Source organism: Equus przewalskii, chromosome 1 (assembly GCF_037783145.1).
Source record: "Equus przewalskii isolate Varuska chromosome 1, EquPr2, whole genome shotgun sequence".
NCBI classification, from domain to species: domain Eukaryota; kingdom Metazoa; phylum Chordata; class Mammalia; order Perissodactyla; family Equidae; genus Equus; species Equus przewalskii.
In genome coordinates, this window is record NC_091831.1 from 139,461,105 (window position 1) to 139,479,112 (window position 18,008).

General features: G+C 46.8%; 1 protein-coding gene and 1 long non-coding RNA gene across 3 annotated transcripts in view; one reads left to right on the plus strand and one right to left on the minus strand.

The window, feature by feature from the left end:
* CYP19A1 (cytochrome P450 family 19 subfamily A member 1) overlaps positions 1 to 18,008 on the plus strand; it is a 111,215-nt gene that overhangs the window by 1,130 nt on the left and 92,077 nt on the right. The window lies entirely within an intron of this gene.
* LOC139076630 (uncharacterized) lies at positions 13,535 to 15,433 on the minus strand. Its single transcript, XR_011528416.1, has 3 exons — positions 15,341 to 15,433; positions 14,983 to 15,092; positions 13,535 to 13,673 (listed from the first exon to the last, which is right to left on the minus strand). It is a non-coding gene; the product is annotated as an uncharacterized lncRNA (long non-coding RNA).

Genomic DNA, 18,008 nt, shown 5'->3' on the forward strand with positions numbered 1-18,008 from the left:
TACAACAGTTATTTTGAATTTTCTGTCAGGTAGAGCATATAACTTTATTTCATTAGGGTCATTTTCTGAAGAGTTATCTTGTTGCTTTGTTTGTTACATCTTTGCCTGATTCTTCATTTTCCTTGACTCTGTATTGGTGTCTGTGTGTTAGACAAAGCAGCCACCCCTCCAGTCTTCACAGCTGGCCTTGTACAAAAGACCCCCACCAATCAGCCTGACCAGAGATTCTGGCAACCCCTCAATCTTTTGTGCTAATCCAACCTACTTTCTATGTTTTTCACAGTCCCCAGGTGTCTAGGGTAGACCAGGTCCTGTCAGTGCATGAAGACAAGTGAGACTGAAGTCAGTTCCTTGGGCAGTCCCCAGAAAAGTTGGTTCATTGGACACTCTGTCCAACTCTCCTTCCTGAGGGAGTATCTGAAAACTGGTATTTTTTGTCTGCTTGCTCCATCCTGAACCAGAAAGAGGTACTATGAGGACTGCCAGCCCAAATTTCTGTCTCTGTTCTCATTAGCCCCAAGGTGGCTAGATTATGCCAAGTCACCTCAGCAGTCTAAGACAGGCAAGAGAGAAGCCAGTCCTTTGGGAAGCCCTCACAAAAGTTGTGGCTTTAGAAACCTAGACCAACTCTTTCCCTCACCAGGGACAAGCTAGCAGCTGTGGTTTTTGCCCTCTCACTCTGTGCTGAGCAGAGGGGAGGAGGATTTACCAGTCCAAGTCACTGTCTCTGTTCTTCCCTGGATGGCTAGACTGTTCTGGGCCCATCCGAGCTCCAAGACTGGCGAGACAGAAGCCAGTTCTCTGGGGAGCCCCCTCAAAAAAGTTGGGCCATTGGATGTGTGAACCAACTCTTTCCCTACCCTGGGAGAATCTGGGAGCTGGGGATCTCTTCCTGATCATATGATGCTATGCCAGGGTAGGAATTCTGGCAAAAGGATGTTCTGAATTTCCCTAGTGGCTTTAGTGAGTCTGGCTTCATGTTTGCCTGGGGTGCACCAACCTTTCAGTTAGTTTCTGGATTTCTCACAAAGGGAATTTGCCCATGAATTGTAGTTGAATCAGTGTGTTTTTGAGGGGAAAGAAGGTCCAGGTCTTCCTAGTCTGCCATCTTGCTGATGTCACCCTGAGATGACTTCTTGAATGGGACCTGTGCTGCTTTCTTAAAGCTGTGCATGTAAGCACCTGGTCTCAAAAACTACCCTTTCTTCTGTGATCTTAAGAAGGCACCAGTATCTTGGCACCAGTAAGTATCCTGGCAAAGAGACCCAGCTGGATGAGAGGGAAGGGAGTGTCAGGTACACTGAGTTCTATCTCTATTCCTGAGACTGGGAGATGTAAGAAAACTAGGGAATGAGAGTCTTCTCCTGGAGCCTTGATAGAGGGACTAATACCACTTGTGGGTCTGCCCCCTCTTAAGGTACCCCAGTGGCTGTCACTAAGCCCAGATAGCAGACAAAAAACCCACTACCATAATACCTAAGGGGCCCAGTGATACTTTTAGAAGAGGCTTCTATGAAACCAAACCACTAGAGAACAATGACAACTTTAAAACTAATATTAGGCTGTAAAGATTTCAGTAGAGCACAAAAAGATTTTCTGGAACCGAAAGACTAGATCTGCAGGCAAATTAAGTAGAGGGAAAGGAGAGGAGTAATACTTAAGTAATAAGGAGTAAATTTCCCAAGCTAAAGAAAAGGCCTGAGTCTGCTGATCAGAAGGTTTTGAGAAGTTCTGGACAAGACAAATGAGTCATAGCTTGGTAAGTTCCCGAGGTCTAAGGATAAAAAGAAAATCTTACAATCTTCCAGAAGGAAACTACAAGTTACTTCCAGAGGAAGAAGGACCATGGGGCATCGAGTTTCTCTTCTATAACACTTGAGGCAGAGATGAGTGAGGTGAATCACGTGAAAGTTACTGAGAAAAAAAATACTGCATACCAAGAATCCTGTAGCAAGACCTTACTCGCCTGCCAGAGTGAAAGTAATGTACTTGAGAATACGCAAGGATTCAAAGGACATGTCACCCACGTCTTCTATCAGAGAAAAGGATGTTAAGAAAAGATCTAACCAAACAATAAATGAGTCAGCTTAAAGGCTTCAGGAGGGAGGGAAGATAAAAAGGAAAAAAATAGTAGCAATGAGCAAGGATCCTTACAATAGATAATTAGTTACGTTGGGATGGATCATAATAGACTGTTTAGAATGTGTAACAGAAGTGTGCAAAATAGAAGAGACGTATATTTCAAGGGAAATGTTAATAATAGCCTGGAACTAAATGCATGAAAGGAGAAAGAGGGGAAGTAAAAGTCTTCCACAGGTCTCATGTTGGTGTGTGAGAACGGGAAGTGAAAGCATTCATTCTGAGGAGGCGGAAGAACAGCAGGAGAATAGAGAATTTGGGGGAGATAGTTGGAATCCTATCTTCATATAATGGAAAAAAGTATGGTTCTGACTATGAGGGACAAAAAGGAGGAGGCAGCTGGTAGAGTGGAAAAGGAGAGTAGAGCTCCCCAGCTAACAAGGAAAATAGAATTGCATAGGAACTTGAGCTAACTAATTAATACAAAGGAAATGGAGGAGAGTGAACTAAGTGGTAAAAATTAAGTAAAATAGAAGAAACAAGGCACTGATGACTTGTTTGCTAGATACAATTCACACCCTTCAGTCTAAAGTTCAGTCCTATTTGATCTTTCTGCAACCTTTGGCGCTCTTCCTCACCCTCTCCTTCTTGACGCTCCTTCCTAGCTCGGCTTCCCTGACATTACTTCCAGTTTTCCTCCTAGTTTTCTGACCATTCCTTCTCAGTGTCCTTCAACTGTTCTTCACCTCTATTGCCGCTGTTCTCCAGGGTTTTGCCCCAAATCCTCTCTCTGTAGACTCTTCCTTGGTGATCTCATCTACTTTCAAAGCTTCTGACCACCACCTACCATGGACCACTCCCGAGCTCTGTGTGCAGCCTAGGCCTTTCTTCTGAGCTCTGGACCCACAGGGCCAACTACCCATGGTGTGGCTCCACCTGGAGGCCCACAGGGACCTCAAACTCAGCACGTCCAAACTTTCCCCAAATCTCCTGCTGCTGTATTCCTAAAAGGAAAACAGAAGAAAAACCTTTATCAAGTCAGTGGAAGAAAGTGTCATAGCATTTTATATTTTATTGCTTTATTAGTGATAGCAAGATTTTTTTCATATTTTACTCATCAGTTATGTGTGTGTGTATGTATGTGTATACACAAATCCTTTCCCTACTTGATTTTCCTTAAGCCCCTTTCTTCCTCCCTGACTGTGCCTTAATTTGGGTCCCTGTCGTGCCTCAACCAGATTACGGCGACACTTTCCTGAGGGCTCCCCCTGCTCCCTGCTGAAGTGCTCCCCAAGTGCTTAAGTGCTCCTCCTAGCATAAGTCTGCTAGTTTATGCACCCAGACTCGATTCTTTAGTCTGAGGGATATGTTTATTATACAAATATGATTGTGTCAGTCCCTTGCTTAAAATATTTCAGGGGCTTCCCAGTGCCTTCAGAGTGAAAACCAAGCTCCCTGGCATGGCACACACGGGGTCCTCCATGATCCGACCCCTGCCCACTCTCTCTCGCCTATGTCTCACCATTCCACACTGTGTCCTAGATTCCTTCTTTCAGCTTCTGGGAGGTGCCTGCTCCTTCCTTGCTCCATGCCACTACAGCACTCACCTCTCTGCTTTTTCTGCCCTTTTTCCCTTCTCTATCTGGCTAACTTTAATTCATTCTTTGAAACCTACCTCTGGTGTTCTCTTTTAGAGCCTCCTCACCCCTGACCGCAGCTCTCTGGGAGGCGTAGCTGCCCCAGCTTCGCACTCCCACTGCAATCATGTTTACCCATTCTAGAGTCCATCCATCATTTTATAATTGCCTTTCTACCTGTCTATCTCCCTGCCAGTCTGTGAGCTCCTTGAGGACAGCCCAACATCTTACTCATTATATTCCCAGAACTTTAACGCATGCCTGGCATATAGTACACGTTCCATACATTTTTGAATGACTGAATGAATATGTGAGAAAATGAAATACCCTGGCTATAGTTTCTGTCTGAGACTTCCTTTCCTGAATGTGAGATTCACTCACTGAAGAGGGAGTAATTGAAGTTTCATGCCACCATCCCCTCTGCCCAGTGAGAGAGGGTGCTCCCTTGAGAAAGTTTTTCCATCCCAAGGGGTGTTTGAAGGGAGTTCTCTGTATCTGCTTACCTTGTAAAATTTCCCTCTCTTTGGTCCTGGCCTCGTTTACCTTCCTGTTACATTTCTGGGGGAGCACTACTAATACTCATGTCTTCCCCAAAAGGCCCTCCCTGTTTCACCAAAGGCCCCAAGCCTGAATGTCCAAGCAGACACTGAAAAGGGGCCAAAGTCTCAGGGCCAGTCAGCTCTAGAGGACGCCTTATTGGTGTCCCTTCCCCTTCCTGTTTGCCGTTGCCTGGTTCATGCTGAGTTTGGGGTAGGGTTCTGTGTGCTGAAGCCGGAGCCTCCTGATATGTGCTTCAGGGGGCCTTAGGGTGGACTAAGGGCTGTGATGGCCCCAAGAACCCAGCACTTTGGAGTGTGGGACCAGAATGCGAGAGGCAGGCCAGGGCAAGGGCTTGGCTCAGACTGGCGTGGGAGTGTATGAGTCAGGCTCTTCAGAGAAACAGAACCAACAGGATGTATATGCAGATATGTATAGATAATATAGAGAGGTCATATATATATGTATTCATTATAGGGAACTGATTCATATGATTGTGGAGGCTGACAAGATGTGCAGGGTGAGTTGGCAAGCTGGAAAGCCAGGAGATTTGATGCTGTGGTTCCAGTCTGAATGCTGGCAGCCTTGAGACCCAGGAAGAGCCAATATTTCAGTTCAAGTCCTAAAGCAGGAAAAGCCAGTGTGGCAGTCTAAGGCAGTCAGGCGGGAGGAATTCTCTCTTACTCCAGGGAGGGTCAGCCTTTTTGTTCTAGTCAGGCCTTCAACTGATTGCATGAGGCCTACCCACTTTAGGGAGGGAGATCTGCTTTATTCAGTCCACCAATTTAAATGCTAATCTCATCCAAAAACACACGGAAACACCCAGAATAATGTTTGACCAGATATCTGGGCACCCCGTGGCCCAGTTAAGTTGATACATAAAATTAACCATCTCAGGAAGCAATAGAGTAAGCAGGTAACCCCCTAACTTCAGCTGTTGGAAGACATAACCTACACACATACACACACACACACACACACACACACACCCTGCCCTCTAACTTAGGCTTCCCAAAAAGGGCGGCTCCAGCCCATAAGAGGCATTTTTGGAAAGTATGGAGGCATTTGTCACAATCACAATTTGTCACAATGATGGGAGTGGGGATGCCACTGGCATTTAGTGGACTAGGGCAGAGATGCACATGTTCTTCAGTGGTCAGGACAGTTTATATCACAAGGTACTGTCACACATGGCTTTTAAACATCCCGCTGGATATTCATGCCCATGAAAACCCTGTTCATAATTATCTGAGTCTAGCATCCATTTTACATATAAACACAAAGGATTTTTGCAGTTCTAACATAAACTGAATTTTTCAGGAATGCAAAATTGATTGAAGGAGGTACATTCTGTGTAGGACTTTACAAGTTGTTCACCATTCTGGAAAATCAGATTATGAATGACAATGCCAATCACAGTATTTGAGCGGCCCTTAAAATTCTTGTGAATCCGCGCGCATTTTTATCTGTTGCATTCATGGTGATTCCGCACGTAAGAGCAGAGATCTAATGACTCAGGTCTTCCAGCGTGGTTGTGGACATGTTTTTTCGGGTATTGAAATACTTATTTTAGTATGAAATTACTTTTCTTTGTTCCTTGATTATAACTCAGGGAGTGCATTATTTTTATTGAAATTATGAATTTTAGAGGGGAAATTTTGTAGGTAGGCAGATTCTATGGTTTTCATTTGAGCATAGCAAAGGGAGAGTTACAAATTATTTGTTATAAAAGGGGCATTGGGTCTACTGTGTGGCTGAGAGCCACTACCCTAAGTGAGCCAGTGCCTATGAGGAAATGCTCATCCGTCTGGTGGGCCCAAGCCTGGCCCCAAATGGCCTGTGTGCAGTAAGGAGACGGGTCCCTTAATAACCTTATCTTCCACTTTGGAGAAATTCAGAAATTAACAAGTCCCTAAGTGACTGGCTTATGTGTCCTACTCTCAGTGTCACTGAGATGTTTCTTTGTTCAAGCAAGGGATGGAAGAATCAAGAGCTTTCAAGCCTAGCTCCTCCCAGGAGTTTACAGGCTCTGCCTCCTCCATGAAAGCCACCTGGACCAGCTCCACCTCCAGGAAACTCTCTCTTTCCTACCCTGAGCTGCCTACACTTGCTCCGCCTTAACTTCTTCTTGCGAGTTCATTTCTTATCCTTTCAGATGGACTGTAAATTCCTTGAGGGGAGAGATTGATGTGTCCTATGTCCTAAGGCACTCATTAAGAATGTTGAATGAATGAGTAAGTGAACGAATGGATGAATGAATGAATGCATGATTTGACGTTGGGGGAGGATAATAGATGGCTCTACTAATTTAATGCCAGTGTCTGGATATCCAATAGAGGGGACGGGTTGGTGCTTTCCACCCAGCCAGCTTGCCGGCTGAACCCCTCTAGGGGTGCCTTGGGCTTTAATCAGGAATTTAATTAGCCCTGGCACCTGATTCTGGAAGAAATGGAGAACAGCCATGAGCACAAGCAGGAGAGATCTGAGCTATCACCAGTCTGACATATGGCGCCATGTAGCCCCCACCAGCTTCCGTTTAGGGCTGGACTGAGTCCTAGGTTACTTTACTTCTAAATGTTAAAAGTGTTTATTCTTTTGAGATGCTAGGTGATTAAGACCTTTTATTGACTGCCTGAAACCAAAAATATAAACTACTTTTGGATGATTAGGGGTATTTGCAAAGTGGTTGAAGATGTAGTGGGTGTAGGGAACACAGTTCTGGATTTGAATTCAAAAGACTGGGCTTGATCCCTGACTTTTCTACCAACTAGTTGTGTCGCCATGGCGAAGTCAGTTCATATTTCCAAGGTGAAAAGTCTAGGAGTCAATGAAATGAGGTAACAACTATTTAAAGGAGTTACACAATGATGCATTGGCAGAGGTGGATACACCATGAAGCTCAAGATCGTGAAGCTTTAAGGCCCCTCAGTGCACTGGCCCCTTTCCAAGGCCCTGTGCCTCGGTTTGTCAGATGGTATTATTACCTTAAATCTGGGTCTTCTATTAAGAGTTCTTCTGGGTTCAAAATTCTATGTTTCTGGCCAATGAGCTCTAGGAAGGGCATTTTCTGTTACACAACTCTATCCAGTTTTATAACTCGCTATTTTTGAGTTTCAAGGACAACACTGTGTCATAGGTACATTGTTCCTTTCTTTAGGTACTTAGCACGATTTTGGACAATTCTGATAAAGAAAAAAACCTGAGTGAAAGTCTAGATCCGTGGGATTTACTGGTATAATATTTAAACTTGAGCCTCATTCTACATTTTATTGTAGTTGAGAATTCTACCAGCAAAAATTCTTTTACTGTCAGGTCCATGTCATGGTTCTATTAGTTTTGCTCATCTCATTTCTTGTCATTCGGGATTTCCAGACATTAGGTGTTAATATTGCCCATGCACTGCTTTTCCTTCATATTCCTAGAAGAGCTTTGCCTCTGGCCTCTTGGAAGCCGTGGCTGGGAGGTGCTGGGTAAGGTATGCATCGAGCTGACAGTGTTCAGTAAAACAGGTCCTTATCCTGTAGCAGCCTGATTTGGACACTTACCCTAATCAAACTGGGAAAATCTGGGGGGCTCAGGAATTCTCTTAATTACTTGTTGGATAAGTATGAGGTGCAAGCCCCTGATTTAGTGTCATACTACGGACCCAAGAAGACAAAGCAGAGAAAGCATGTGGTAAAGGAGGTGAATGTCTTTAGGCTGCAAGTCCTTGCATTAGATCCTTTCTTCCCAGCCTTCTCAGTCCTGATAACCTCTTCGCCCTGCCAGCAACAAGCACTCCAGGTCAGTGGGCAGCTTAAATGGACTTCCAGTTAATATTTACTCTCCCTGTTGAAATTTGCATTTTCCATATATACTTTTTCTCATTTAAATTTAATTTCTGTATTTTTTTTGTTGGCTTTAAATCAGTGTTTAGTTTTGAACCAGCTTTGAATTTGCCTTTTGTTCTTTTGGCTTATAATTATCTTTTAGTTTATCTTATTCTACTGCTGTTACGTTCTCAACCATCCATGAGCTGGATTAGAAGAGCTGGTGATCAGTGTGTGACCTTGTCACCCAGCATGCACTACTTCATCAGACTGGGGTTTAATAAATACGGTGGCTCCTCTCTTTACAATGTTCTGGTATCCTATAAATTGGTTTGTTTTATTTGCCTTTATTTCTATGTCGGCATTTTAAGAACAATTCCCAAATTTATTTGGTAACACATTGTTATCAAATGAGCCTAATGGTAATTAGGAATAGCTAGACTAATTCCCAACAAGTTACGACTTCATAAGTACGAATCTTCGGAAATGATGAGAAATGTCTACATTTAAATAAGGAGAGTGTCCACTCTGTTGGGGGTGGAGGGCTGTCCTCTGACCAAGGGGAACATGTGGGAATAGTCCCATTCCACATGCTGCCTGATTTTAAGATCGCACCAAGCCTGTCATCGTGCTGCCCAGTCTTCAAGGGGGCTGAAAGACGCTGTGAATAGAATCAGAAGGGACACATTTTTGTGTAGGCTTAAAGAAAAAAGCGAGACCCCCCCCTCCCCCCGCCCGCCATGTCTCCTGGTTTTATTCGCGGCACAGAAACATTCCACACAGACCCTCCTCCCCCCTGCCCTGCACGCCAGGCTCCTGTTGTCATGTTACAGACGGTGTCAGAAATGCTGCGGTGAAATTCAGCCTGTGGGTTTCAGAGATCTGGAGCGTTTTCTCGGGAGGAGGGATCCACACACAAAAACACCATTCGGAATCCCTGTGGTGACTGGGAGGTGAGGAGAGGATGAAGCCTAGGGAAGGTGGGAAGGGAAAACGCAGGCATCTTTCTCTCCCTCCCTCCTCTTCTCCATAGGGCTCCTGAGTGGTGGAGCTAAGATGGAGGTGACTTAGGGAGTGGGCTGGCTCCAGACACACACACCGCCTGGGGAGGTGATGGGGGCGTGGACACGGAGGTCTGTGCTGAACTTTACAGTGTGTGAGCGCTTTCACGTTATCTCATAGGGGTAGGTCAGTGGCTCCTGAGCCATGCTATAGTCCTAGAAATCAGATTTCAGAGTGGTTAAATAAATTTCCCAAGAGCTCACAGTTTCAGAAGAAGGGTTAGAGCCACATCCAAATCCGAAAATTTGGCGTTGGAAGGCCCCCGTGCCTAAAACATCTCCCTCTCTTGGTTCATCTTTGACGTCTCAAGGTCTACTCTTTAAAATTAATTTCTTTGGGAACTTATGGATTTTTTTCTCCCACAGGGCATCCGCATTTTCTTTCTTTAGGAAGCGTGATGCCCGAGCGCGAGTTAGTCAATTGGCTGCTTTCCATCTGAGAGCAGCTTCCTATAGTAGGAGCTGCTCAGTAGGCAGGGAAGGAGGGGGCTGGAGAAGACCAGGCATGGTGGGCAATTGTAGGCCACCCACAGGCCTGGGCTCTTGGGGAGGTGATGGCTCACCTGTAGGGGTGTGGGAGGCGGTCCAGAGAAGGCGACCCAGAAGGCCACTAGAAGAGAAAGCAGGAGGAAGGCACAAGGTCCATTTCCTTCCTTTTTACTGGGCCAGCGAAGGCCTGTCCAGGGCCCTTGTGGTTCCAGCTGGCATTTGGCACAGAAGAAAACACTGAATTCCTTGTAGCCATTATTGAGGCTTCAAGGTTTGGCACCTCTGTGTTAGCAGCACTTTAGGAACAGTTGAGCCAGAAGTGGGATGTGTTCCCTGCAGACCTGTAATTCTAGGAACTGCATTGTTTCCTAATGGGATCACTGGTTATGGACTCGTGGAGCTGGAAGGGGTTCCACAGTGGGAGAGAAAGCTAGAGGTCCTGCAGTCAGCAACTGAGACCCAGAGGGATGGGGGCTTGCCCAAGACCGCATGGCCAGTTAGCTTCCTCACAGCTGCTGCCATCAAAGGTAACTGCAAAACCCTAATGGGGCAGGCTGGGGAGGGAAGGTGGAAAACATTCTGTCAAGCTCTCCTCAGAAAGTTCTCTATCCTTCCAGAAATTAAAAAATGTGACGACTGAAGGGGGCCTGGGACGCATTTTTAAGTGATTTGGTGGTGTGACCAACATTTGAGTCCTTCCAGTTTGCTCTTCCTGTCTGAATGGCTAACAGCAGTAGCAGCAAGAAACTCTTACAGAAAACTTAGCTCTAAACGCCAAGGCCGTTCCTCTCTCTAAATATAGCGTACAACAAGAGACAGGCATTTGCATGTAGTAGTTCTCTATTAATTTTCCCTTTGTGCTTCCAAATCAGCTAAGGGGCCGCACACTGTTCAGAGAAAGCCTCCACTTGTTCTCCGCTCGCCCGGCAGGAGATCAGGGGAAGAACACGGTGCCTCGCAATTAATTAGGGCCACCTTCCTCTGAAGAGGTCGGGCCCCCAGTGATGTGGAAGGTGCTCGCAATCTCCACTCGGCCTAAGTCCAGGCCAGGAAGCAGCGCCTTTACTCCACAGCCCAGCCCTGCCAGTGGCAGGAGGGCCGCTCCAGCGAGAGACAGGGAGGCGAGAAGGGAGCTGCAGCTCCATCCTCCATCCTCCGTCCTCTCACACAAGCGGATGAGGATGCTCCCTGACTTGGCTGCTGCACTCAGGAATTTCATTTACCAGGTTTCTTTTCTGAAAGGCATTTCTCTCAATTTAGTTCACAGGTTGTTGGTGGGTTCCTCTTCCTTTCTTCCCAGGAGCTCCTCTGGGCTCCTCCCCTCTCTGTGAGGGCCTAGGTCCCCCCTTTCCCGGACAGGGTCCAGCCTGCCTGCGCACTCTCTCAAGGGCCTCTGGGGCCAGAGGATGAGTTCCTAGGTGCTGTCGGTCTGTTCCGTTCAGCAGATGTTCATTGAGGACCGACTCTGGGAAGGCTCGGGACCAGGCCTGAAGCACCCGGGGACGGAAACCTCTGCTACCTGACCTCATGGAGTCTATAGATCAGTGACAGAGCCGGTTTGGGGGATGGGAAGGGAAAGGGCTGAGAGGGACCTCAGGAGTGGGGTTATATAAAGAGGGGGGGATGATGCAGATTCTGTGTCTCTCCAAACTGAGATAGCTCTCAGGCTTGTTGGGGGGCATACAAAGCTTCAGGAATTGTCAGTGCCTTCCAATGGAGCATCTAGGAATGTTACTCTCACCTTCCCACTCACCCGCCACCTGACCGTGTGCTGTTTTGTGTTTGACTGTTGGTTACTTGCGTCTCTGAGTTCTTGTCTCAGCCGGAGGACAAGTCTCTTCAGGGCAGTGCCACCGAATCCCAGCTGTTTCCCCTGAGCTTACTCAGCCCAGGGCAGGGTGGAAGTAGGTGCTCCACAGGCACTTGGCAAACACACTCATCGGGGGAAGGCAGGCAGCTGGAGGCGGGGGTAGGGCTCATGGCCAGTGGAGGCCTCAGAGGCTTGCTGGCTCCCCTTGATGCCCCCTCCCCAGTCTGTGGCTCTTGACACCTGCTTTGCTCCCAGACTTAAGGCCAACGGCTCAATGATGTGCTGCTCGCAGTATGCAGATGACACGGCGGTGAGCAGGGACAGGGCTGTGGACTATGCCCTCGCTCAGAGAGGAAAAAGAGATCTGGGTTTGGACCTCAGGCTCTCCAGTGCTTATCCACTTGAGTCTCCACACCTGTAATAGGGGAAGATGACATCTACTTCCTAGTGTTCTGAAGATTCAGTTAACGTGTGTGAAAAAAATGGTCAACATTGAGTGTTGCTTTGTGGCCTACAAAGGGATTTCCCATCCATGATCTTATTTGAACCTCACAGCAGCCAGGCATTCTTATCATTTCCACTTTACAGATGAAAAACTTGAGGTTCAGAGAGTGTAAATGACCTACTAGAGAGCACACAACTATTAGGAGGAGCCCAGCCTGACTTTGGCCGGTGATGCCTATCTTAAAAGGATAGCCGGCACGTGTCTGGGGTCTTAAAGTCCTTTCACGTCCAACTGCTTGTTCTTCCTAGGGGGAATGTATAAATGCGCAGTGTTGCTGTATATGAAACATTCAGGGCATGATTTTCATGAGATTGCCACAGCCAATGAAACAGGGAGTCTTCGGTAATCACGTGGATCCAAGTGCTTCACTGGCCGTCTCTTACGGGTGACAATGATGGGTTACGAGGACTGTATAAGAACCGTTTATAACAATGTCTACCAGGTATAATGATAAGATCTGGTGAGATATTTTGATCGCACCACAATACACGAAAGTGTCTGTGAGAATTGTATGTGTTTCTTCATCTGACAGAACCTGCATTTATCTTCAGAAAACTTTGTCATGAACGAATTTAAATTATTCTTTCATGTCTGATTTCAGATGCTTTAAGTGGTACATCTGAGAATGAGATTGTTGATTACAGTGTTTACAAGGAAATGGGATGAATATTCTATTAATAACTATTAAAATCTGCTAGACTTAGGTTAAGCCTAAAATATATCTAGTTTTAATAAAATAAGGTGAACACCTTCCGTTTTCAGCCTGATTAGGGGAGAGGGTGTAGGGGCGAGAGTCTTAGGCTGAGGCTTGAAAGGAACAGCAACAGTTTGGCCAATGGGGAGGGAGGTTGCACAAGACAGGAATGGGATGGACTGGTGACAACCCAGGGCAACGCCTGGAAAGTGCTTGGCCCCTCATAGTTGGGCAATGAATGCAGAGGGACCAGGGTCCATTCATTGCCTTCAGCTTTGCAGACTACATCTCAGGGTGTTTCCTGTGAAAGTTCCAGAAGAAAACCACTGTGGTCAGCTTAGGGAATATGTGGTTCATGTTGGAACTCTGGAGATACCACATTACTGGAGAGGTGCACCCTGGATGACTGACAAGATGAAACTCAACTTTCCAGATGTTGGCAATGATAGGAGACTCAGTTCCAACGACCAGTTGTTTATTGAAAGAATGTTAGCTCAAGTCATAACAAATGCATTCTAACCCTGACAGCCACAGGAAGGGTACCAAGAATGAAGTGTCCCTGATCCCATGAAACAGCTCACTGGAATCTGTGAACTCTAGAACCTGGAATGGGAGGATTCTGACACCCTTGCCCCATGATCAGCCAAGACTGAGAATGCTGGGAGGCCTGAGGCTGCAGAGGTCTGGGCATCCGTGAGCCCACCCTCTCCCCAGGAGATCCCTCACTCATGAGGGGTCATGTGCAGGGCATGGGTGATGAAATTCCTAGATAGGACACTGGCTCCTGACTGTAAGTGGAATGTGCACAACTGGACTCTGGCAGGAGGTTTTGGTGCTGGTCAACCCATCAAACTAGGTAAGTCCTTAGAGCCTGAGGGGGAACAGGAGACTGCTCCATGCTTTGTCAGGGAATGGGAAGATGTCAGAAGGTGGGGCTAAGAACAGGTCTTTGGTGTTGAACAAACATGGCTTTGTACCTCAACTTTGACATCAACTGAGTAATTTTGAGTAGGTGGCTTCATTTCTTTGAGCCTCAGTTTCTTCATCTTCATCTGTAAGAGAGGGGTGGTGTTACAACTTTCTTGCTAGGCTATCGAGGGCAGTAAATTAGATAATGTTGTAGAGCACACAGCACTGTGCCTGACATATGGGCACTTACTACATAGTGAAGTAGTACCCTGGCCACTGTAGTCTCATGGGATGTCTGAGCAGGGGGCCCAGGAAGGGTCCTCTGACTTAAAGGTAGGTCTGGATCCTGGGCTTCTGGCAACACTTGGAGCTTCCTGATGGAGGTTTGGGGGAACTAGGGGACCACAGTCCAGTTCCCTGGTGGTGTCAAAGTGTAAAATCTCCATTCCTACCCTTCCTGTCCCAGATTCTCTCAAAGGCAGAATAGGACTGCGGGATGGCACTGGGCCAAGTGTCAGGAGAACTGAGATTGGCTCTGCCGCTCCCTGGCTGGATGACCCTGGACACATCCTGTAACCTACTGAGCCCTGGGTTTCTTCATTTGCAAACTGAGGGCAAGGTTGTCTGCTCTGTTTGTCACTGGATTACATTTAACCTCATTAGCCTGGCACTCAAGCTCCTTCCATCATATTCCCTGGCCTCATCTCCCGTAACTCCTCTTCAGGCCCATATGGTCCTGCCAATCCAAACTTTTCTTAGCATTCCCTTCATACCTAGACAGAACCTTCCTGCCCAGGTCTTTGTGAGTCTAAATCCTATGTACCTTTGCATCCCCTGCAGTATCTAGCACAGAGTCTTGCATAAAATAGATGATTACTTTATCAGTTAGGATTCGGCTTGGTTACATGTGACTGTAAAATGAAAATAATAGTAGTTCAAACAAGATAGAAATTATTTCTCTTTCATGGTAAAGAGGTCCAACAGAAGATAGCCCAGGGCTGGGATGGTGGCTGCAGGTATCAGGGACCCACACTCCTTCTGTCTTGCTGCTCTACTATTCTTAGCACATCACCTCATGGTCCACTATGGCTGCCAAGTTTCAGGCATCTTATTTTCATCCAGCCAGCAGAAAAGAGAGGAGAAAGAGGGCAAAGAGTGTATTCTCTCCTGTTAAGGAGGGTTCCTGTGTGCTACACATGACACTTCTGCTCATATCTTATTGGCTAGAACTTAGTCACATGGTCATTTGAGCTGCAAGGGAAGCTGGGGAGTATAGTTGTTAACTGAGCATGTTGCCATTTCTAACAAAATTGATAGGGAAGAGGGGGAGAATGGACATTAGCATATCCACATGTTTGCTTCTGCCACAGTTATTAAAAGAAAAAAAAAAACACTCACTACCAAGTTTAAAACCCCAGATAACGGATGAGATTATGATTACAAAACACTTACCTTTGAAATGGTATGGATATGCTGATCTTTAGATTGGAAATAGCCCTATTCTTCTTCACCTGTGGTAGGAACATGCTGACACATGTTTTTCATAGAATGATAACTCAGAGCTGTAAGTGAAGATAAATTATCAGTCCTTCTCCTTATTGCATTTTACCAAAGAGGAAAGTGAACTCCAGAAAGACTAGGTGATTTGCCTGTGGTCACGTAGCTGATTTGTGAAGGAGTCGGGACTACAACTTGTGTGTCTGGACCCCATCGAATCTTTTTCCTGCTTCTCCTTGGTGAGTGGCCCATTCAGGTTCTGGAGGCCTTGAATTCTGTGGGCCTCCCAATCCTGGCTGGGGACCCTGCTTACCCAGCACCCCTGGAGGCAGATCTGAGTCACCATGTTGTCAGCTGCATTCCTGTCAGCGTGCAGTTCAAAAAGCCTTCAGCATGGAGAGAGGGAAAGATCAAGAAGTAGACAAACATGTTATTTAAATAATAAGCCCTTTTTGCCAAAAGTAAATAATTACCTCCTTTCCTTTGCATGTAGAATACATAGGATCCTGACTTAGGCACTGAAGGGAGCTACCGGGAAGCATAAGAAACGGTTGTTGCCCTGGAGGATTTGGATGTATGGACTCATTCTTCTTTCCAGTCATTCATTCAAAAATTACTTCTTGAGCATCAACGAGAGGCAAACACTGGGCTCAGCACAGGAAATACAACAGTAAATTGGACAGATATGGTTCCTGCTCTGAAATTACTTATAGTCTAGTAGGGGACAGAGACCAGTAAACAGGCAAATATAAAGTGGAATTAAAAATGCAGTGATGAGGGGGCTGGCCCCGTGGCTGAGTGGTTAAGTTCGTGCGCTCCGCTGCAGGTGGTCCAGTGTTTCGTTGGTTCGAATCCTGGGCGCGGACATAGCACTGCTCATCAAACCACGCTGAGGCAGCGTCCCACATGCCACAACTAGAAGGACCCACAATGAACAATATACAACTATGTACCGGGGGGCTTTGGGGAGAAAAAGGAAAAAAATAAAATCTTTAAAAAAAAAAAGTGCAGTGATGAGGAGGGGACAAGGTACTCTGCATATGTCACCTAGAATGGGATGTGGGGGGTTCAAGGCTTAGTGGGTGAGATAACATCGGAGACCTGAAGACTGAGTATGTGTAGGCCAAGCAGGCACTGTGTAAGGGGCACAGAGAGTGGGAAGGAAGAGTATTCCAGATAGAATGTACAAGGGAACGTGTGTGTAAGGAGCTGAGAAGGCTTATCATGACCAAGAGTGTGGCAGGCCTCAGTGCTGGTGATGGCAGAGGGGGTAGGGGAATGGAGAGAAACGTGACTAGAAAGGTAGGCAGGAATCAGTAAATGAAAGGCTTTGAAAGGCCTGTTGGAGAGTTTATATTTATCTTGAGGCCAGTGGGATAAAGGACTTGAAGCAGATTTGTGTTTTAGAAAGAGTTCTCTAGCCTCAGTGTGGAGAATGGACTGGAGGGGCAGGTCCAGAAACAGGAGATCACTTAGGAGGCTGTTGCAGTGATGGTGGCCCACACCAGAAAATGGCCCTGAAAGGTGGTTGATGGATTTGAGATATCTTTGAGAGGTACAACCAACAAGCTTTAGTGACTAGTTGGAAGCAAGAAATGGAAAAGATGGAGGAGACCAACATCCACAAGGGAAAAAATTAAAATAAAGACAGATGTTAACAAAGAAAGTCATAGAATAAGAGCTATCCAGAAAGAAAATGGCGGCATAGCCATGTGTTTTAAGTAAGAGCTAATTGCTATGGGTTAGAAAGATTTTTGTGGGCTTCCTGGAAGATCCAGAATTAGAACTGGGCCTGATATATGGGTAGGATGGTGGTGAGTGGAGAATACATCCCAGGCTCAACAAAGATGCCTGTAAGAGTATTGAGGCAGAACAGTTGATTTGTTTAGCAGATGTTTTGGTGATGGTTTTCCTGGGAGAGCCCCAAAAAAGCTGGTTCTCTGGGGGCACAACTAAGACTCATGCTGAAGGGAGGGGCTGGGGACATGAATCTCATCACTCTCCCAGAATGGTAAAGAGTTCTTCATGTCCCCAAAGACACTTGTGTCGGAACCTCAAGGGCTCTGTGGACCACTAGACAGCCCATCACCAAAACCCCACAGATCCCAGCTTCTACCAGGAGAAAGATGAAAGTCCTCTTTTCCCAAAAGAAATGCTTTTATGCTTGTGGGTCTTCTGCAGTGACCCAGGGCCCCATGTTGAGAGCTGCTGTCCCAGGGTGTTGCCTCACTATTTCTGGGCCCCTGCAGAGCCCTCCCTGGCAGGCTGCATTGGTGAGTGAGGCCTGTGAACCCATTAAGGAGCTGCTTGGACCCAAGGCTGTGGAAGACACAGCTGCGTAACTGGCTATGGAGCAGCCCCTCTGGCTCAGGGGATGAGTCTTGCCAGGCACCGTGCCCTGCCTGAGCCCCCTGCCCCTCTGGGTACTGGCCCTAGCCTGCATTTTTTTGTGTGTGTGTGTGGAAGATTAGCCCTGAGCTAACTACTGCCAATCCTCCTCTTTTTGCTGAGGAAGACTGGCCCTGAGCTAACGTTCGTGCCTATCTTCCTCTGCTTTATATGTAGGACACCTACCACAGCATGGCTTTTGCCAAGCAGCACCATGTCCGCACCAGGGGTCCAAACCAGCGAACCCCAGGCTGCCGAGAACCGGAACGTGCGAACTTAATCGCTGCGCCACTGGTCCGGCCCCTAGCCTGCATGTTAATGGCACCCTGGTCCTATGTGCTCTAGCTCAAAACCCACTGCCATCTCCTGCTTTGGCCTAGCCTCCAGGCTCCGACATTGGCTCTGATCTCAGGACTGCCACAGTCTTCCCAGGGACCTCTTTCTGGGGCACTAGCCCCTGATGGTGACCTCTAAGGTAAATAATGATAACTTCTAATTGACCAGCAGCACCGCCTGAGGACCCACCATACCTCTGGGGCTGTGCTGGACTCTTTACTACATCCTCTCTAATGCTCACCACCCTCTTGCCAAGC